The 23,203-nt window shown below is 38.4% G+C and overlaps 1 pseudogene; it reads right to left on the reverse strand.

The window, feature by feature from the left end:
• Nucleotides 1-664: 664 nt before the first annotated feature.
• Nucleotides 665-764, reverse strand: LOC113354613 (annotated as a pseudogene).
• Between the last annotated feature and the right edge of the window lie 22,439 nt (nt 765-23,203).

Raw genomic sequence — 23,203 nt, forward strand, 5'->3', positions numbered from 1 at the left:
TCGAAAGAATAGAAGCTGGTCTAGTGACAATCTAAGTGGAGCCATCATGCTTTTTGTTTGCTAGAAATTTAGGTTTGATTTGGTTGAGTCAGCCTTGTTTTGTGTTTGCATAGAATTCCCTTCCTTATTCTGTTTTGCATGCCTGAACGTAAAAGAGACGCCCTAGGTAGATTTGTTAAAGAGAAACCTAGTAGTTCTAAGTGTCTTGATTACCTCAATTTAGAGAGTCCGATTCGTGAAGATTCCGTTTTTGAACGTCCGTTTGAAGAGAAAATCCCTGATAGTCCAATAGCGCCAGAAATGGAAACTTTGAAAGCCTTGTTGAATCCTACTAGGACTACTCGTCCCTCGTGTATCAAGTTACGTGAAACTGAAGAAAATTATGAACTTAAGCCTGGAACCTTACAGTTGCTCCTAATATTTTTAGGAAATGAAAATGAAAACCCCTATTTCCATGTTAGGGACTTTGAGGAAATCTGTAGTACCCTGAAAATTAGAAACCTTGATGATGATGCTTTAAAACTCAGGTTATTCCCCTTTTCCTTAAAAGATAAAGCCAAGTCGTGGATGTATAGTTTGGCTTCCGAATCAATTGAAACCTATGGACAACTTACATCCGCCTTTTTGAAAAAGTTTTTCCCTAGGCACAAAACCTCGTCTATTAGGACGCAAATCTGCACGTTTACACAACAGGAGGGAGAATCTTTGTATAGGTATTTGGAAAGGTTCAATGATTTATTATCCCAATGTCCTCATCATGGTTTAGAAAAGGTTAGGTTAGTTCAGATCCTTTATGAGGGTTTAGATTATCCCACCACAACTACAGTAGAGTCCATGTGTACAGGTGGGTTTGAAAACCAAACAGTTGATAATGCGATGACATACTTGCATGAAATCGCTGAAAAGACCCAACAATGGGAAAGTAATAGGGTACCCCAGAAAACAATTCTTCTAGGCAGAGGAAACGTTAATAGGGTAGAAGGAAGCTTTGAATCAGATGCCAAAATTGCTGCTATAGCGAAAAGGTTAGAAGCTTTAGAAATTGGTCACACTAGTGGTAGATTGGAGCCTTTTTGGGAAGGCCAAAATAATGAAGAGCAAGCCAATGCTCTCTATAATAACACTAGATTCGATAACCGTCAGAAGTTTGACCCATATTCAGAAACCTATAATCCTGGTTGGAGAAACCATCCGAACCTTTCGTGGTCTAAAGGCCAGAGTCAAGGTCAGTTTAGTAATTCTAATGCTCCCCCAGGTTTTGGTTCAGATAAGAACTCTTCAGGTCAGTTTCAGAACTCTTCAGAGAATAGAATAACGAGCTTAGAGGAATCTCTTAGTATACTAAGAAAGAGCCAGGATATGTTAGCACAGAGCCATGACATGTTATTAAAGAGCCAACTTAGTTTTCAACAGGAAACCAAGCAGAACTTTCAAACTAGTGCTCAGAGCCTTGCTAAGCTAGAAATTCAAGTCGGCCAAATAGCTAAAACCTTAAGTGAGAGAGATAACGGAAGGATCCCTAGTCAGACTACTCCCAACCCTAGAGGAGTTCATGAAGTAGGTGCAAAACCATCGAATCAATTGAATGTTATTAGAACCCTTAGGAGTGGTAGAGTAGTAGACAATCAGGTAAACATGCCCTATAGTGAACATACTGTAGTTCACCCCTCAGGATCTCATCCCTCGGGACCGCTAACTGAGGGGACTGATAAAATTTCCAATGATGATGACTCGGTTCCTGAGAGGTCTGATCCTGCGCCTAGAGCCCCATTTCCCCAGCTGTTAGCATCGATCTTTAATGACATATTGGAGGTTTTTAAGAAAGTTACCATAAACCTTCCTTTATTAGATGCAATTACGCAAATTCCTGCTTATGCCAAGTTCCTTAAGGATATGTTTACGCGAAAGAGAAAACTTAGCATCCATAAGAAAGCCTTTTTAGCTAGTCATGTAAGTTCAATCATTCAGAACACTACCACTCCAAAGTACAAAGACCCAGGTTCCCCAACCATTGCTTGCACAATAGGTAAACACCGGGTAGAAAGAGCTTTACTTGACTTAGGAGCCAGTGTGAACTTACTGTCGTACCATGTGTACTTACAGCTAGGTCTTGGTGAAATGAAACCTACTCAGATAACACTGCAGTTAGCTGATAGGTTTGTCAAAATTCCTCGAGGTGTTATCGAGGATGTTCTTATTGAGGTCGACAAGTTTATTTATCCAGTGGATTTCGTGGTCCTAGATACCCAACCTGTCCCTGACCCAGAGAACCAGATACCTGTGATTTTAGGTCGCCCATTCTTAGCTACGTCTAATGCGATCATAAACTGTCGAAATGGTGTGATGAATTTATCCTTTGGTAATATGACTATCGAAATGAACATTTTTAATGTCAGTAAGCTACCTTATGAGCTAGATGACACATGTGTTGGAGTGAATATGATAGAATCCTTAATTCAGGAGTCATTACCAAACATCTTGTCCGAAGACCCACTAGAGAGTTGTCTATCCCATTTTGGTTTAGATTTCGACGATGATAGTGCCATTGAACAAGTGAATGCTCTATTAGATTCTACCCATGTGTTAGACACTGATAGATGGAAAGCTAGGTTCGAACCATTACCAGCTTCTGAGACTACCTTAGTTCCTTCCTTAGAAGAGCCCCCCTAAGTTGGACCTCAAACCACTACCAGATAACCTGAAGTATGTGTTCTTAGGCCCATCTAAGACTTTACCTGTGCTTATTGCTGCCGACTTGGATAGTGATCAGGAAAGTAGGCTAGTAAAATTACTTCAAGAGAATAAGGAAGCTTTAGGGTGGTCTATATCAGACATTAAGGGTATTAGTCATACCGTTTGTATGCATCAGATTCATTTAGAGGAAGACTCCAAACCGTCTAGGGAGATGCAACGTCGGCTGAACCCTAACATGAACGAAGTAGTTCGAAAAGAGGTGCTTAAGTTGTTAGATGCGGGTATTATCTACCCAATTTCAGACAGTAAGTGGGTCAGCCTCGTTCAGGTTGTTCCCAAGAAATCAGGTATCACTTTAGTCCAGGATGAGGATAATGAGTTAATCCCAACCCGAGTGACCATGGGATGGCGTGTCTGTATCGACTATAGGAAATTGAACAAGGTCACAAGGAAGGATCACTTTCCCCTTCCTTTTATCGACCAAATGCTAGAGAGATTAGCTGGATATAGTTTCTATTGCTTTTTAGATGGCTTTTCCGGATATAATCAGATCGGTATTGCCCCAGAAGACCAAGAGAAAACCACTTTTACCTGTCCCTTTGGTACATTCGCGTATAGACGCATGCCTTTCGGGCTGTGTAATGCCCCTGCGACTTTTCAGCGTTGTATGATGAGCATATTTTCTGATATGGTAGAACAGTTTTTAGAGGTCTTTATGGATGATTTTTCAGTGTTTGGTTCATCTTTTGATGATTGCTTGCATCATTTGACATTAGTGTTGACTAGGTGTAAGGAAAAGAATTTAGTGCTTAATTGGGAAAAATGCCATTTCATGGTTAAATCAGGAATTGTTTTAGGGCACATCATTTCTTCAAAAGGTATAGAGGTAGACAAAGCCAAAGTTGACCTTATTAAGACTTTACAGGTCCCAAAAATCGTAAAAGACATTAGGTCATTCCTAGAGCATGCAGGTTTTTACCGTCGATTCATTAAGGATTTTAGCTTGATTTCTAGACCTCTTTGCAATTTGCTTGCAAAAGATGTTAAGTTTGTCTTTGATGATGCTTGTTTAGAGGCTTTTGAGAAGCTTAAAAATTTAATCACTACCGCTCCCATAGTCCAGGCACCCAACTGGAACCTACCCTTTGAGATTATGTGTGATGCTTCAGATTATGCTATAGGCGTTGTGTTAGGTCAACGAGTAGACAAATTACTTCATGTGATTTACTATGCTAGCAAAACTCTGAATGATGCCCAATTGAACTATACAACTACCGAGAAGGAACTGTTAGCCATCGTGTTTGCCTTGGATAAGTTTAGATCCTACCCTTTAGGTTCTAAGATCGTAATATATATTGATCATGCTTCTTTGAAATACCTTTTGTCTAAGAAGGACACCAAACCTAGACTGATTAGGTGGATCCTATTGTTACAAGAATTTTCTCCAGACATTAGAGACAAAAAGGGTGCTGAAAATGTAGTAGCAGACCACTTATCCAGGTTAGTTGTTAGTTACCCTAGTGATGCCCTTCCTATAAGGGATAGCTTTCCTGATGAACAATTGTTCTCTGTTTCCCAATCACCTTGGTATGCAAATATAGTGAATTATCTTGTTACTGGCCGTACCCCTCAACATTGGGGTAAACAAGATCGTTCTAGGTTTTTAGCCGAGGTTAAGCATTTCTTTTGGGACGATCCTTATTTGTTTAAGTATTGTCCCGACCAGATTATTAGGAGATGTGTACCTGAGAGTGACCAGTCCAGTATTCTCTCCTTTTGTCATGAACATGCTTGTGGGGGTCATTTTAGTGCTAAAAAACTGCTGCTAAGATATTGCAGTGTGGATTTTACTGGCCTTCATTGTTTAAAGACTCCCATAGTCACTGTGTTTCTTGTGATCGTTTCCAGAGGTTAGGAACTATTTCCCGTAGAAATATGATGCCTTTGAACCCTATTTTAGTGATTGAGGTATTTGATGTGTGGGGAATTGATTTTATGGGTCCATTTCCTAATTCTTTAGGTTATCTTTACATACTTGTCGTTGTAGACTATATGTCTAAGTGGGTTGAGGCGGTTCCGTGTAAAACAAATGTCCATAGGGTCGTAATTAAGTTTTTGAAAGAGAATATACTTACACGTTTTGGTACATCGCGAGCCATAATTAGTGATGGAGGTTCACACTTTTGTAATAAACCGTTTGCTCTTTTAATGAAACAATATGGTATTACCCATAAAGTAGCTACCCCATATCACCCTCAGACTAGTGGTCAGGTAGAGGTATCCAATAGGGAAATTAAGCGTATATTAGAAAAAATAGTTAATCCCAATAGGAAAGACTGGTCGTCGAGGCATACTGATGCCTTATGGGCTTACCGTACTGCGTTTAAGACACCTATTGGAATGTCCCCTTATCGTCTAGTATTTTGCAAGGCATGTCACCTACCTGTCGAGTTAGAGCATAGAGCCTATTAGGCTGTTAAGAGCTTAAACTTTTCACTTGACAAGGCAGGAGTTCATAGAAAGCTCCAGCTCAATGAGTTGGACGAGATTCGTAGAGATGCATACGATAGTGCTAAGGAGTATAAGAATAAAATGAAACTTGTGCATGATAAGAATATTTTACGAAAGTCATTTTCTCCAGGTCAAAAAGTTCTTCTGTATGACACTCGTTTGCATCTATTTCCCGGGAAGTTGCACTCTCGGTGGATCGGTCTTTTTGTGGTCCGTACTGTTTTTCCTCATGGCGCTATTGAGATTGAGAAACCAGATGGTAGTAGTTCTTCAAAGGTTAACGGTCAGCGATTGAAGCCCTTTTTAGAGCCTTTTCCTACAGGTGATGTTGAGGAGGTCCCTCTGGAGGACCCTGTTTACCTTGATTGACCATCAAGGCAGTTTGTATGTTGTATGTTGTATATTATTTTTGTAGGTTTTTGGTTACACTTCACCCAGGTACTATCTTTCCAACTTCTCTCTTTACAAATTCCTCATGTTATTTATACTTTATTGTGCTTTCACTAGAAACATTGAGGACAATGTTAGATTTAGGTTTGGGGGTGGGGATGAAACATTTTGTTATTTTTTTCGTTTTAGTTGCAATAAATAAACTCCAGAGCCTAGAAATTTATGTTTATTAAGGATGGCACTAACCAATCTAAGTGGATGGAAGCATTTTGGTTGTAGGAGTTGAGGAACCAATCTGATTAGATGGAAACATCTAGAAGAGTCTATTCATAAAAGCACAGAGCTCAGGTGTTAGAAATAACATGATAGTTTCACCATATCTCGTTGAGTCCTTTTCACTTCTATTTTTATTTTATTTTGTTTTTAAACTATGTTTCTCTAAGTGATAGGTGGGGCCCACGATTCAAGTTGTTACCAATGCTAGGGTGAATTAGAGTGATTGAGATACCATGAAAAAAAAAAGTTGAAAAAGAAAAAGAGAAAAGAAAAAAAATGGTAGTTACCAAAAAGTTGAAAAAAAAATGGTAGTTACCAAAAAAGTTGAAAAAAAAAATAAAAAAAAATTGAGACCAGACCATTTGACCAAAAGGAATAAATTCAATAAAGTCGACCACTGGTACCCTTGTATATGCCAGTGTGTTGATATTAGTCAGACTAGTATATCAACCCATTAGGATAGGTTCATTTTGGCGGAGGCCTTCAGACAGATATGGGAAACGCCGTTCACTTAGTAAACATCAAAACCCATCTATGTCTTTCTATATCCATCTTCTTGATCTATCCATGTGATTAGTTTTGACTCCGAATATGATGTCCATAGTGCAACTATTTGAGTAGAGCTCCGTCACTTTATATGAATTTTAGTATGCTTGAGTGCAAACTCGTGTACATCAATTGGAATTTCGCATCAGGGTACTTCGTCTTGTAGTCAATAAGTATGCCAACCAAGGAGATTCTTTAGTGCCTTCCAAGGTTCTGCGTAGATAGCTAAGGTATGGAGTAAAGGTTTTGTGGTTATATCTCTTATAAGCCCTCCCGAGACTATAACTCGGCCACTAGGGACACCTAGGGGTTTAAAGGCTTATTGCATACGCTAAATGCAATCGAAGATGCCTGCGACAGTGAGTTAGGATTTTATTTTCTATTTGATTTTCTCGAGGACTAGCAAATAATAAGTTTGGGGGTATTTGATAGACGCATTTATGTGTCTATTTTCATCTCTATTGTGTATATTGTTGGCACCCATTTTTGTACTTATTTCGGTATTTTATCTCTTTGTAGGTGTTTTTGGAGAAATAAGCTTTTGCGGCGAAATTGGCTCGAAAAGTTGTTAAAGACACCTGGGAGGACATTTGCTATTCGGACTCTCGCTTTGGATAAGGGGTAACCCATTTCGGGCATGTGCTAAAGGGACACCAGAACTGGATAGGGGGAGGTCTTCTTCTTCAAAATTCAAATGCAAAAAAAAAATTGGCGGGAAACTATGTGCATCGTCTGCAGATTTTGGACTCGATTTTTGGAGCTGTTTCAGGGAGATTCAACACCGGAAATTGATTGGGCTGGACTTGATATGACTTAACAAGTTCATTAGAAGCAATTGGACCGATCGAATTGGGCTGGAATTGCCGGAAAAAGGAAACAGAGCAAATAAGGAAACAAGTCCCTGTCGAGTTTGTTTTTGGTCATTCAGAGAGATTAAAGGCAAGATATTCGTTCCAAAGATACATATTCTATCTAAGGAAAAGTTTGATATAATTGGGAGAGCTCAGAAACGCGTGAAACGAATTAGGGAAAAGCTTATTGCCGTGACTGCCAAGGAAGGAAAGAAGAGATTTCGAAGCGATTTGGGAAAGATTCAATGACCCTTTTGTGTATAAATAGGATGCTTAGGTCCCCTATAAGGATGACGAATAGTTTGGAGTAGTTTAGAGCACCACAGAGCTGAGAAGATCGAGTTGTAGGAAGTTACAGTTGAACTGTCCGTTTTCTGCTGCTGCTGAAGAACAAACGTCGCAAGGAAGAACAGTGTCTCAAATTCGCAACATCACTTCTCTGTAACAGCTGAACTGTCTTCTTTTCTTTCACTGTAACAATTGAACAGCGCCTTTGCAACAGTTATTTCTGTTGCAATTTTTCTGTTTTATTGTTACACCTCTTGTAAACACTTTTGGGCTATAAGCATGTATTTTGAGCAAATGGTTAATATGAGGAGCTAAATCCCTTAGCCGAGGCAATGGAGGAAGCCATTGTTCCATGAAAAGTGGTATAATTCTATTTTAATTATTTATTGCAATTATTTTACATGATTATTTGCATAGAACTATTATAGAAAATTGATTTTTATTGAGTAGTTGTGAATCGTTTTGATGGAGCATGCTTGGTTCTAAAACTTTTGATGTTTCATGCTTTGTGATTACAACTATTACTTCAAAAATCTATTATAGGCAAAATATTAGATCCACTTTAAAAGAAAGAATTGCATGATATTGATTAGAATTTTCACTTAATTGGTTAATGGTGGAATCCAGGGTCTCGGTATTTTCTTATTATCTTTGAAACAACTTTATTTAATTTTAGAAAAACCTTCACAAATTCGAGTTGAACGAATCTTATTACCACATTTTCTACAACAATTAAAAACAAATCAACATACACTTTTAATTGCTTTGTTTATTTTCTTTTGTTTTTAAAATCTAAACCAATCCCCCATTTTTGTGACAACTAAACAACTAAAACTTCTTGCTCCTCGTGGGAACGAACTTCACTACACTATATTACTTGTTAATTAGGTGGGAAAATATCAACTAATTTGTTGTGGTTATGACACACATCAAATTTGGCGCCACTGCCGGGGAGCAGCGGACGATTTTAGTTGTTTTTATTTTTCTTTTTTTCTTTATTCTTGCTTTGTTGGATTCTATATCGTATCTAACTTAGTTTTTTGAGAATCTTATTTCAGGTACCAATTTTCCATGTATGGTGGACAAGAGAAAGCATATTACAACAATCCATACGGTTTTCAACCTCAACATTATGGCAACTTCCAACCATCTTTAGGATATAGACATTATGGATATTCTCATACATATCAACAACCTTATGACGGGTATGTAAGTGAACAATCACTGGGAGCAGAGGATAGTAATGCTTCTAAATCTATGCGTGATCTCCTCGGTGTAAGGCAACCTAGTTTGAGGGAAATTAAGAGAAGGTTTTATCAATGGATCGATGAAGGCCTAGCATCGGATGAAGAAATTATTGAAGCTAAAAGAGCTTTAAGAATGGAGCGTAAAAAACGTTATTATATGGGTTACGATGATGATTTTGAACCTTATGAAAATTACTGTAACAAGGATAAAGTTATTCCAACTCCGGATCATAATAACGATCCTTCACCTATTCAAAAAGAGGAGATTGGATGTGACTTTCCTATTGTTATAAATGGTATAACACCCTCAAAATAAGATCTTTCAATTTATACCAAAGAAGATTTTATGAGAGAGGAATGGCCCGATTCTGATGACGAGGATGTTGAAGCGGTGATGCTTGAGAATGAAACCGAATTGAATGATATTGTGGAAGACCCAATTGAACTTGCCAATGATTTTAATGATTCCAATACTTTGGTTAAGTTAGAAAATGACGAAGAATGGTTGCAAGGTTTTATAGAGGACCACGATTTACAAGAGGTAAGTAATTCACTTGAATTTTTTAAGGATGAAGAGGATTCCGTAATACAAGAGATTGTGCAAGGTTTGTCTAACTCTTTGCATATTGATTCTTCTCCTTTACCTCTTATTGGTTTGAATGTATGTGCTTCGAAAGTATTTTTGGATGATTTTGTTTCTAGACATCCACCATTGGAAACACTTGATGCTAACACTATGCAGGTTTGCCAAGAGAAATACATGGAAGTTCCCAAATTCTATGTTCTTTATACACTTCCGAGTGTGGACAAGACTAAGTGTGGGGGAAATTTCTATCGAGCGATAACATTATTATTATTTTCTTGTGCTAACATTTGTATGGAGTTATTGTTTGCAAAACAGGCACTGTGGGTGGATCCCCAAATTTTCAGGTTTTTAGTATATGGGGAGTGAATCTTACAAGAAGCCAAGTCGGGCCGTCGACTTTAAAACAAGCGCTAAATGGGAGGCAACCCATAAGTTTTGTATTTCTTATCCTTTTGTTTTTTGTTTTGTTTATTTATTTTTTCTTGTTCCATATCATACTAGGATTTCCCACCTTGACTTTACTAGAAGGATTCAATTACATTGAGGACAATGTAAAGTTTAAGTGTGGGGGAGTGGTTAAGCATATTAAAAAAAAAATTGCATAAAACCTCCAACTTTTAGAGATTTTAGAGTCACTAGCATACTTCTAGGTGTGTTTACATAGATAATTCTGACCGACATAACTGAACTTGGAAGTGTTAGGGAACTACGTTCAGATTTCTTGCTTGTTAGAGTGTTAAATAATGGATTTAATCATGCCGGTGATGCAGATTAGGAACATGGAGACATGCATTATTAGAGTTGCTGATCAATCATTAGTGGAGACTACCCTATTTATATCATGTGAGGCACCGACCATATTTCTTTATAAATAACTAAAGAGCTTTCTTTTGAGTGTGTGTCACCGTACGTTAATTCCGGGTAGAATTGTGAGCTACCCAACCTCCCACCAATAAAAGAACTACTCTTTGATCTCTTGAGTGCTAATTTTGTCAATCATGAGGGTGACGTCTATAGATGAAAGCCTCCTTCTTGTAGTTCGATTTGCAGTTAGCACCATTTTCTCTCTCGACAACAACGGGTCCATAGAAACACCACCATCATCAACAAGGGAGCGAAATCAAAATCTACAAGGAAAGTTGAAAAAGTTCAAGGTTTACAAGCAACGGAACAAGAAAAGAGTAAATTTCATATCCAAGTAAAGCAACTAGACAATGAGCGGAATTATATATACATGTTGAAGACTTATTTACAAGAGCAAAGAAAAGCAAAAGGTGAGAATTATTGAAGTTTATGATTTCGAGACGATACAAGTTGTGAAGAATCAAGCGGTAAAGTACTTTTCCCACGGCCATGGTTTGTTTTTATTTTCACTTTGTTTTGTATTTTATTTCTCTTGTCTCTAAAAAAAATAATAATGGCAAGAGAAATTTTTGTTTTTATCTTTTATTTAATAAGCCGTGGGGAAGAAAAATATATAAGGAAGTTTCAAGCGACAAGGATTTAAGGTAAAGAGTTACAAATTTTCAAGGAATTACGAAGTTCAAGTGTTTATCATCATAGTTGAAGCCGAAGACGAATACCAAGAAGATAAAGACGAGGAGCGGAATACGTTTCTATTGGATGTCGTGAGAGTGGTGTTATCATCATTGCAATCGGATGTGAAGGTGAGTAAGTAATCTCATCCTCGATAATAGTGGTTGATTTCCTTTCTTAGAGATCGTTAGAAAAATGGTTTTCAAAATGTTAAAAGATGTGGGTTTTAAAAATATTTCGGAAGTTGTCCTTCCCACCATTCAACGTGTTGCAGGATTTCTCTCTTCATTCCTACCTGCACACATGTGAGAACCATAAAAGTAAGTCTTTTAAGTGCAATTTCATAAAACCCTTTTTGGTGAGGCAGAAGTCGAGGTGAAATGCTTATTGATCGCTTCTCAAACACGCATTCTCTCATTATGGTGTGGTTATTTCTCACTCAACATTTAATAATGAGAATATGGTCTTTAGTATTTCTAACTTCTTATTACTAGCATGCAGAAACTCTATGTCCTCATAGCTCTTTGGATGCTTGCGACGCTGGAACGCTTTGAAGTTGTAAGTTTTAGTTTAATTTGCTCGAGGACTAGCAAAGTCTAAGTTTGGGGGAATTTGATAGGGTGTAGAATACATCGTATTTAATATCTATCGGTTATGCTTTCTTTGTTATTTTTCGTGTGAATTATGTATTTTACGAGTGTTTTTGAGTTATTAGGTACTTTGGAGTCATATGGAGAAAATAAGAAGAAATCTATCTCAATTGAGCAAAAAGGACAAAATGGTCATTTCATAGGAGAGTGCTAGTGGCAGTCTAGCCAAGGTTAAGGGAGTTGCCATCTGGGTGACCCTTACCTCAAGTGTTGGGGTGTCTGACTTCCTCTTCCTTGACCCGGTTGACTAACAGAAACTGTTAGTTGACAGTTATATGTAACGGTGCCGTGATGGAATATTCCGTGGACGGAGAAGAAGATTCCAGCTACCGGTAGGGAGATTTCCGGTGCCCTATTCTGGTGGTACCAGTGAAGTTCCGGCGACTCAATTAATGAAGAATTTTCTAGACTCATCTAGACTCATGGGTTTGAAGAATTGGGATTGTATTTGGAAAGGAAACTTGGAAGATTAGGAGAATTGGACTTGAAATTGGAATTAGGCTCAAATTGGGAAAGTGGTGTTATTATGGAATGAGGATTCTATTCCTAAGAGGATTGCTAGGAAATTGAAGCCTATAAATAGAGAAGTTCTCTACACAACTTTTACACACCTTTTACACACACAACACTTCTTTTTTTCTTTATTCTTTGTGTGAACTCCTTAGCATGAGTAGCTAATTTTATTGATTGAGGATGAATTCCTAGTTCTTGACATGTTTTGAGTTTTGTTTTAAATCTACTTTGAAGTTTTCACATGATTATCGTTTGTTTTTACTAATAGGAATGTTTATACATTCATGGTTGATTGATAGGTCTTTTAGATGCATACTAAATTGATTTGTTAATTGATCTAAATCTAGTGAAAGTTAGGGGATAAGTAATCGTTTCTAGACACTTTACACAAGTAGCAAACACGAGACCTTGCGGAGGGATTCCGTGGAGCAATTGTGTGTGAAAACAACGTTAGCAAGTAGACCTTGAGATAAGAGTCTAACTAATAATATCAACCTAATAAATTCATAAATCTTAATGCATTTAACTAAATTAAATCTTGAGTGAGCTACTACTAGGTGGTTTGGTGAATAGAATCCGGTAGTCGGGAACTTCCGTATCCGGTGATACTAGGGATTTAGGGGTTTAGCACTGAGCTAGCTGCTTTACCTACGGTTGGTGATAATCTGTGACTAATAAAAAGTGGAAAAGAGCATAACATGAATCATTGTTTTGCAACGAAGAAGGATTCCTTGATCTAATCTCTCTTATTGGTTTCAACATACACTTTTAATTGCTTTGTTTATTTTCTTTTGTTTTTAAAATCTAAAACCAATCCCTCCTTTTTGTGACAACTAAACAACTAAAACTTCTTGCTCCTCGTAGGAACGAACTTGACTACACTATATTACTTGTTAATTAGGTGGAAAAATATTAATTAATTTGTTGTTGTTACGACACGCATCATTCCTCCTCCTAGAGGATACTCTTCTCCTCAATTTTCCTTTTATGACAGAACTGGTAATGCTCTAGAACACATCTCTTCTTTTCTGGAGTCACTAAGAGAGCACGAATACAATCATGTCCTCCGCCTGAAAGAGTTCTCAAAGTACTTACTGGGAGAGCGTACACCTGGTACAACAACATTGCACCAAACAACATATCCAACTGGTCTGAGATGGTAACCGCTTTCTACAAGAAGTATTTCTTCGTATCCGAGCAAATCACCTTTTCAGATTTGGGGAGAATGTTCCAACGAAACAATGATCATCCAAATGATTATGTCAAGAGGTTCAAAATCCAAGAACTTGATTGTCATGATCCAAATATGATTGAACTACGATTGGTGGAATTATGCATTAATAGGATGGTACTCGTGTTATGCTGAAGAATCTGCAATTTCAGACATCCTCTGAACTTCGTGAAGATGTTAAGCGCTCGTCTACAACGGCACCTGCCCTGCTAGAAAGAATCAGGCCTTCCAGGAATGAAGAGCTTAATGATATTTGTAGAAGCATACATCCCACCAACAGGCAATACAACCTTCAGCCTCCTGTAAGCAGTTTCATTGAAGCAGCAAGTGAAAAACCACCGAGATACAACATCATGCGCGTCCAAAACCGCCAACTCCAATTCCAGTACCACATGCACGACTGTTACATTTATAAAACAACGACCAAGACATACCAGCAACAACATCAGTGAGAGACGTTTTCAGAATTCCGTCTCCCGTAGAAGGAGTAGTTGCATTACCGAAGGAGGTCGCACCTGAGACTTAAGAGGTACATACAAACTCTCCATGTCAAGAGCTTCATCATATTTGCACAACATGTTAGTTAAGTCATTCGCATGAGGGAACTTCCCTACTCCTCAAAGTCACGATCCAAAGATGATAAAGACAAAGGAGTGTAGATGGGGACTGCTCGGCACTATCCATCTCAAAGATGCTGAATTTAGAGAGACGCAAGAACGTTGTCATTATGATTCCAAGATGTCCAAAGACGTAGGCGTACTCTATGAAACGCAACATAAACGCAAAGACGGCCTCATGATCAGCAACTCGTATGATCCTCATCGGGTTCAACTTTAAATCTCATCCAAATTATTTCTTCAGAAACCCAGCATGATAGCATCTATCAAGTTGAAATCTCAGTAGATACTCGTAGGCAGGGGACTGTCTCCCTCTTTTCCATGAGGAAACATCAAGGAAGCTATCGGTTCCATCATCAGCTTCTCCCTCTAATAACGAGACGATCTCTACCATTATATGAAGACTGCCAAGTTCGTGCAAGTAGCCACCACGCCTCTCCCTGCCAGTCTCTTATGATCGCGGTTGCTGCCAAGAAACATTGCTGCTCGTTTGTTGATACTAGCTAGAGCTTCACCATAACAACAACAACTAAGTACAAAGGTAATCCAAACTTCTGCATATTTTTACCCATGGAGAAGTAATATGATCACCAATACGGAAGCTATATGGTGATACCCTTATTATGGTAAATCCATTGGGCATACAAGATAGAACCACGTAAATCACACTTGGGGACTGAGGCTCAACATGAAATTCCTTCGCCGTCAGTCAAGGACCTCTTCATCACAAGATAGACGGTCAATCAAGAAGCATGTAATTTGAAAGGGAAAATCAAACTGAAGAAGAATAAGAAGAACTCATTTTTTGAAATCAAGGGTTAATGGCGCCCTCACTAGAGTTCTCTCTAGAAGCGGCTTCAACGTTCACTCTAGAAGCCGCTTCAACGTTCGCTCCAGAAGCCTCTTCAACATTCGCTCCAGAAGCCGCTTCAACGCTCTCTCCAGAAGCCGCTTCAACGCCTCAGCGAGCCATACCTACCAACCGCATCAGGTCCGCCACATCACCAGAATTCAGCACCGCCTACCCAAGGCATGCACGAAGCTGCGCATCAACAACAACGCCGACAAGGTTAGATTCAGTGTTTCTAGATTTCAAATTTCCTCTGGAAGGGTGCATGGGCTGCCAATAAGTCTGGATACAATACGTATTTATCAAGTGCGAGCAACAAATGAAGAATCTAAAAGATTGTTGCGATTTCCGCCTTCATCGGTTCGTCAACCACCTTACCGTGCAGTAGAAGTACATCTTTCAGGGGAAAATAAGCTCGGGATGCCTTAACGTCCCTCAACTAGTTTATTTCTAATATCAGTATCATCACTGTTGAAGCTTTACGAGCTGCAGAAATTTCTTAACATGAAGACATACATGTGCATCAAAGACTCCAAAAGTACAAGTCGGAGATATTTTCACATATCCAGCCACGTCATCGAATCTGAAGTGTAACTGGGGACTGATCATCGCAGCCCATTCCATACAACCATCCAAGATTTAGAATACAGTTCAAAAGATGTCGCTTGGAACGAAGTCCTTGAGGATATCTCAAAAAGCAGCCTGCTTCAACATTGAGACGGTGGCGCAGTACCCAGTGATAAAAAGCGGCATGAATGAGGGATTATTATTTGATCAAGCCCTGGCTCCAGCCGCATGAAACAAATACTACTAAATATCAAAGAAGTATCATCAACGCCAGGGCCAAGGGCGATTTCACTAGAGTCCTCTCCAGGAGATGCTTCAACATCCTCTGCGGAAGCCGCTTCAACATCCTCTAGAGCCGCTTCAACACGCTTTTCGGAAGCTACATCAATGTTCTCTTTGGGAGATGCTCCAACATCCTTTTCATAAATTGCTTCAGCAGCCTTTTAAGGCTATTCCTCATGATAGGGATCGTCCACATCATAGTCGAGGATTATGACGTCGTCATGAATAATTTGAGATCCCAACCAACCGTATGCCTAATCTAGCTGGGGACAACCGACATCATGCTAGGGGAACGCTCAACTGGATGCCTCTTGAACGTGACATTTCCCAAGGACATGCCGACCCATCTCTCCTGATAAGATCTAACTTTGTCTCATAAATTTATCTTTAATTGTCACCATCTAGTGCTTACCTCGCAATAGTGTAACTATTCCGTACTAAGCAGGGGACTTAATGTTGATGGTGGTTTTTAGTTCAAGGCTAACATTATAAAACCAGTATTTAATGCGTTGTCACCCTGCAAGGGGTAAAGCCATTTGAAAATTGACGAGTGCAAAAAACCTCCTCGCTCATTGAGCGATTCAATATTTATGAAATTCACTCAGAATGGTGCGCGTATTAGCAATCCTAGATATTCTGTAAATTCTATTTTTGCCAGCATTACCAACTAATGCATGACTTGCCTAGTATTTGTATATACTATGTTCCCAGCCGAACTCTCATTATTGACATGACATGACGATTAAGTGTTCACTCTCAGCAGAGTAGCATGAATCTCCCGAAGTGCCAGTATCGAGATCTGCATGAAAATACCCATACAGGCTACATCACTCTCTGACAAAGAGATGTTCATATCGACGCAATTTTAATTAAAGATAGCTCGATCACGCTTAAATTCCTTAAGGAAAATCTAGACTATTAATATCAGTCTCAGAAACGATCACAGCTGTCCAATTTGGCCGCGTGTTTCAGCAAACCTAGACCACTCCCGGCAGGACTAGGTAATCACCACATTAACCGCCGGCGGGCCCACTAGTGCCCCAACCAGTCGGAATTTGTTTAACACATTCCAGCGCTGTCAAACGCCAACCCCAAATAGGAGTGGTCGCGCTGTTGAAGGAAAGCACGAACGAGTTAGACCGTCCACAACGGCCTCAGAAGCATCACGACCGTCCAACTACACCAGCTTAGTTGGACGGCTTGGATCTTCCTACGGATGATTAAGGAAGTGTCAGCATGCACACTGGCGGCTCAACTTCCTCCTTACTCGATCGGACTATCCACGGCAAATCCGTAGAGCCACAAATCGTTTTCTCAAACTAGGGAAAACACGATGTTTTCAAAACCCTAATTTGGGTCGCGGCAATGTATTGGCGTCTTAAATCGATCACAACCGTCTAACTTGGCCATCCTAGTTGGACGTCTTAGATCACGTTTTAGACAATCAAGGAGGTGCACATGAGTTCACCACCGGCCCAACATTATTTCCGCTTGATCGACTTACCCGTGGGAAGTCAATGATGCATCGAGTCGCTCGATTGAACTAGAGTAGTCATGGCTGTTCTAAACCCTAATTCACGTTTGTGGCAGTGAGCTTGTGTCGCAAATCGATCATGACCACTCATCTTCACCGGCTGAATCGAGTGGCCTAGATCTGATTTTAGATGGCCTCGGAGATGTTGATATGCACTCCAACGGCCCGTCTTCACACATGGCCGATCGGCCTGCTCCTATTAGCGCCCAATACTCACGTTCGATTAGCCAAACTAGGGTTGGCCACATGGTTTCCAATCCTTAATTTGAATAAACGGCGGCAAACATCTGCCGCAAACCATGTTGTTTGTCTGACTTCGCTAGCTTGGTCGGACGGCTTGGATCAAGTGTTAAGTGATCAATGAGGTACCTCAATGATCACCGGCCACCTCTCTTTCACAGAGAGCGATCGACCAAGAGATTACTCGGCCCTCAAACGATCTCCCAAAGGTGGTCGGACATGCCACCTTTTTAAGACGCTCAATCCGCGACTTATTTAATCAAGCTCTAAAACAACGATGCTTCATGCACATCGATTGTCTTGAGCTGCTTGCTTATAAGTGATGCTTTACATGCATCGAACACATGCGATATTTTATGAACATCGTATCCATAAATAACTTAGTTGTTTAACCCAATAGCACTATATGTTATTCTTTGCGGAAAGTCCCATGACTTGGCCCACTCAATCGAGACATCGAACATATCACAAACTGGGGGATACTTACTGGGGTATTGGTCTGGCGGTTTACAGCGTGCGGCGTTCAACACGCTCATTACAAGAACGTGTCAGGAAAAGATGAACGGTTAACAACGATGAGAGGAGTGGGTGAATGAATGACCACCTGATCATCACCATCTCCTACATAACCCCACTACTCCATCACTTAACCTTCTCCACTTCCTACGAGATTAAGGGTGCGCTTAAATGACTTTTATAAATAGGTATTCAACCTATTTCGACAACAACAAGAACACAAGTGTTGTCAACACAGTATCCAGAAAAACACCCAGAACTGATAGCTTACATTATGCAAGCCAGTTCGACATTCTGATACAAGTCATAAACAGCCAACACCTTCATAATCTCAAACACCTTCTTCACTTCCCTCCCTAAGATCAACCCCATTTACTTCACTTTGTGACCGAATTGAATATGGAACGGCCATTTCTTGGTTTAGGCTAGAGTCTTACAGATTGATCTCTCGAACTCAAAAGTACTCATGTGTAGTACATTTATTTAGGGTTTGAATTCGTTTCTCATCAACACACTCAAATTTACTAAATTCTGCAGAATCGGTTTTTACCCATAAACAGTTTTGCAGCTTCATGAAGTTCGGAGAATGTCTGGAAGCGCAAGTTCTCCAGTAAAGCGCGATAGATAGGTACCATGCCATTAATGCACAATTCCACCAATTGATGCACAACTTTGGAATTCTTCTCGTACGGAAGTAAGCTCCAGTGAGTACTACCCTGAGCTTGGGACACATCTGTATTATTGTTAATTGGAAAGATTACTACTCTCTTCTCAGGCAGTTTAAGAGGTTCAACGAAATCTTTGAGGCTGTCTGGAAATGGGAAGTTCGTAATCCAAAATGAGATAGAAGGTGGAACTAGCAAGATGTCTTGAGAGGAACAACCAGAATCAAGATAACTGAAATAGAACTCAATGATACGGTCATTTAGGAATTCCTGACCCATGAGGATCCCCAAATCTGATCTTCTCTATACAACATCGTTGTGCTGAGGATCTTATCATCCTCCATGGACAAACACTATTGCACAAAATTGTTAAATATTTTCAACATAGTTGTAATAGAAGCTTACAAATAAATATGAACATGCATATACAACAGTGCATTAAGAACATAACGAGCTACGTATAATAAACTCGAGAAAATTCCAGGAAAATCCTACGACATGAGGAAAGACTATAATAGCTAAGGTTTCCCTCACTGGCAGAACAATGATTTCAGCAATACTACAGAACTCTGATGAAGTTTTAAGATACTCGAAGAAATTACAGCCATATTTATAATAAACAGCAACAACACAAGGAAAGTAATAGAGGTAAGCAATTGCTGAGTAGGAATGCAAATTATATTAATTTGACGATATAGTTTTACAATGCTAACTTATGTTCGAGGTCTTCTTTTATTTTCTTGTCTGAATTAGGAAATGGAACTTCTAGCTTTCCCCCCTAGTAAAAGAATTCTAATGTAAATCTGGGGATAAGGTCTTTTGACGGGACATATACCTAAAAATGGATCGCATATTCCACAATATTAGGATGTCCAGGCACCCCAAAACACATCATGTATTTACTAAAATTAAAAACCAATATCGCAACTCGCAAATCAAGGAGTTCCAGGACATCTTTTTCATCTTTGAGAATAAAATCCATTTCCCACAATGTGACCCTAATTAGATACCGAAACAATGACTATATAGTAATACAATACATAATTTGTACTTAAATACTAATGAATAACTAGTAAGTTTCAAAACATTCATATGCACCATTTGAAACTTTTTCAATATAAGAGAAAATTAAACCACGAACAAGTTAGATAACAAGACTATAGATCATCATACCACATAAGGTCTTAAGCTGAAATAAAAAAGAGGATAGATGTGCTTTCGATTATAAAACCCAAATTCAAAGTTCAAATACAAATTCACAACTACAATTTTCCTAAGAAAGCAGTAAAGTCTTTAACTCTTATGCTAATCTCTAACTCTGAATTTCGTGTCTCTCTAATAATAAGAATAAGAATATCACAAAAAAAAATAGTCATTCCGCTCAAACTTAAGCGTTGGGTTACTGTATTTTTCTTCGAATCCCTAAAATTATGCTTTTAACATCCAAAGGAAATTATGACCAAATTTAACTAAATGGTGTTAAAAGGTTCATAACTGGAATATATCAACTGCAAGAAGTTGTTTATTTTTGTAATGGATGTTCTTAGAGTATACACGAGACGTGGAATCATCCCAAGTGATGAGGGTTTTTATTTTCGGCTGCTCATCGCACCGTTATGGGGAAACAGCTAAGTGACGATATCTCTATCCACAAATATTTATTATAGCGCTGGCGATATTATAATTATTGATGGCGTTGTAATCCCTGTCACTCAATGGACACTATATCGTTTAACGGCTATTTTGTAACCATCATTTCCCTCTACCTTCTTTTTGTTCACTTCAGAATATCATGACATACTTTGTTATTTTCAGTTACGTACCATCACATTACTGTGATTTTCTTATTTTTTGTCTTTTTGATTTGTTCAATCAAAAGTGGTTACACCCAAGAGGAATATTTTGGATTAGAGGATCCATCAATCCTTTTTCTTTATCTTATTCGTGGTAGGAATATTTTGGAAAACTAGGGATAGCATCAGATAAGCCTTCCGTTCAATTGTCCACCTCACAATCTTAATACTTTCGGACTATGCAGGACACTAGCCAAAAAGAGCTAGCTTAGGGGTGTAAATGGATGAATATCCGTTCAATTGTCCACCTTGCAATCCTAAGACTTTCGGACTACACAGGACACTAGCCAAAAAGAGCTAGCTTAGGGGTGTCAATGGATGAATATCCGTCGGATATTTTAAAAATGTTAAAAATTGTGTAAAACATGTTCATAATTGAAATTTACGTTTAATTTATCAAACATATCATATCGGATATTTTTCATTAGTCTTCTACCGGTCTCTAATATGGTTAGGATAAATTGCAAATAAGTTCATGTTCTATCGGATATCGGATATTAACAATTCATATGGAGCCTAATCCGATTTTGAAATATTAAGGAAGAAATATCTGATGTAATATCCGATAAAACGGATAAAATCCTATATGATCTCGAATACTCGGAAACGGTTTCCGGATATCTGACAGATATTGACAGGCTTAGTGGTTGCTTCACCTAGCCAGAGATCTTGCTCGTTTTGGGAAGCCAAAGACGATATAGGGAACAAGGTAAAAAGTAAGAACAGTTTTAGTCCCATGGGAAAACAAATTCACACACACAATAGAGTAGTTATTGCTTCTCTATTGTTGTAACACATCCATGAACCATTTCTAGTTCAACATCTTTTCCAGCTTACTGATTCCATTTACTTTTACCAGATATTCATCCATGAGTAGAACATGGGAAAACGCAATTTATACTACAATAAACCCTAATGGTCTATAATAAGTAAAACTAAGCAACCAATTGACTTGTATTAAAGAAATCTAAACCAAAAAGTTCACAACTATATCAACAACAACCCATGGGGAACTCATCCATTGACATATTCAACACCATCATATGAGTTTTGATCAACACACATCATACTTTGTACTAATAATCCCTCTAAAAAGTTCCACAGTGATTAAGAAAATGAAAATTACACCCATCCACCATACTTTTCTAAGATCAACACAACTACACGAGCAGGAAAGAGTGAAAGCAGAAACAAACTCCACTATGCTAAAGGTTCCATAAACTAATTTAAACACTCCCAAAAAGGTGTGTAAATCCGAAAGAAGTAAAAAAAGAATTTGAGAGAAACCCCACCATGGCGACAACTTCTTCTTCTTACTCCTTGGAGAACTTGTTAATGAGAGATTTGTGAATATGTGGGATAACACCACCACCAGCAATTGTTCCTTTTATCAGCGTATCCATATCCTAATCACCTTTAATATCTAATTGAATATGTCTAGGGGTTATATGTTTGAACTTCAAATCTTTACTAGCATTTCCAGCAAGCTCTAGTACTTATACAGTCAAGTATTAAAGGATAATTGCAGTGTAGATTGCAGTTGTTGCACCCACACGCCCATTAGAAGAATCTAGTTTTAATGTGTCGGTGAATACTCCCAACAGGAAACTGGAATTTAATTATGATAAGGATTAGGGCAAGGTAAATGTAAAATACCAGCAATAGAATAATAAGAACAAGCATTGAGGCTGGAGGGAGAGAGAGCAACCTGAACATAGTAAAACAAACTTGACACCAACTCTCAAGTTATAATAGGAAAAGAGAAACATCGAGATGCAACAGTAATCCAAAAACTCAACTGGAATCCGAACACTTTACATATACATAAAAGAAGAAGAATTTTAACCAGAATACCAGATAATAATAGCAGAGGAAACAAAATCTGAAAGTTGTTACTACAAACTTTAAGGCATTCAAAACCATAAAATTTTAAATACTCTAATGGATCAAAGGTAAAAAAATCAGGAATGGAGCTCAAAAATATTTGACTTCCTACTGTTCGAACGAAACACAACACTAAGCACATCAAGGCAATGAAAGTTAAGTACTTGTCAGAGACCAACAACATGGAGTGTTTTCTATATACATTCAACACCGCAGATACAAATAGATCAAAAAGGGGACACTAAATCCTAGCTCAAATTTAAACAAAAAACTCTCCTTCATATATCAAAGATTCCAAAGATGGGAAAAGAACGTAAATAAGCACTTTATAAAGCAACATATGTGACTTGTTTTACAGCTCCCTAGGCTAGTTTTACCAAGCAACAACCAAAATGAACTTGACAAGAGTATATTTTATGCTCTTTCCATAGACCCAACATTGTTTCCAGATCCTATAAACTAACTTATGTGGATCACTTAATTTCTTTTAAAAAGAACAATTGAAAGCATAGAAAAAAGAAGATCCACAAGCAGCGTTTTTCTGTTGACATATAAACATTTTAAAAATATACGAAAACAAAACAAAAGCTATATATTGACATTAATAAAAAAAAAATTATGCGAGACGGGTTTCAGATCACATACAACAAACATACATCACAACAGGATTAGTCACAAATCCCAAATGTCTATAAGCTGCAACATACACGTTTTGCATAAAAGACTAAAGGTTTACCAATAATTTAATCAGCCTAAAGCCATGGATAAACTGAAGATATATAATATATTAACTAACAATATTGGTATTACAATATACACAAACCTGCAAAGATATTATATTATTCACGACCAGAAGTGTGAAATTTGAAAACAAAA

This window comes from Papaver somniferum, chromosome 2 (assembly GCF_003573695.1).
Source record: "Papaver somniferum cultivar HN1 chromosome 2, ASM357369v1, whole genome shotgun sequence".
Taxonomy (NCBI): Eukaryota; Viridiplantae; Streptophyta; class Magnoliopsida; order Ranunculales; family Papaveraceae; genus Papaver; species Papaver somniferum.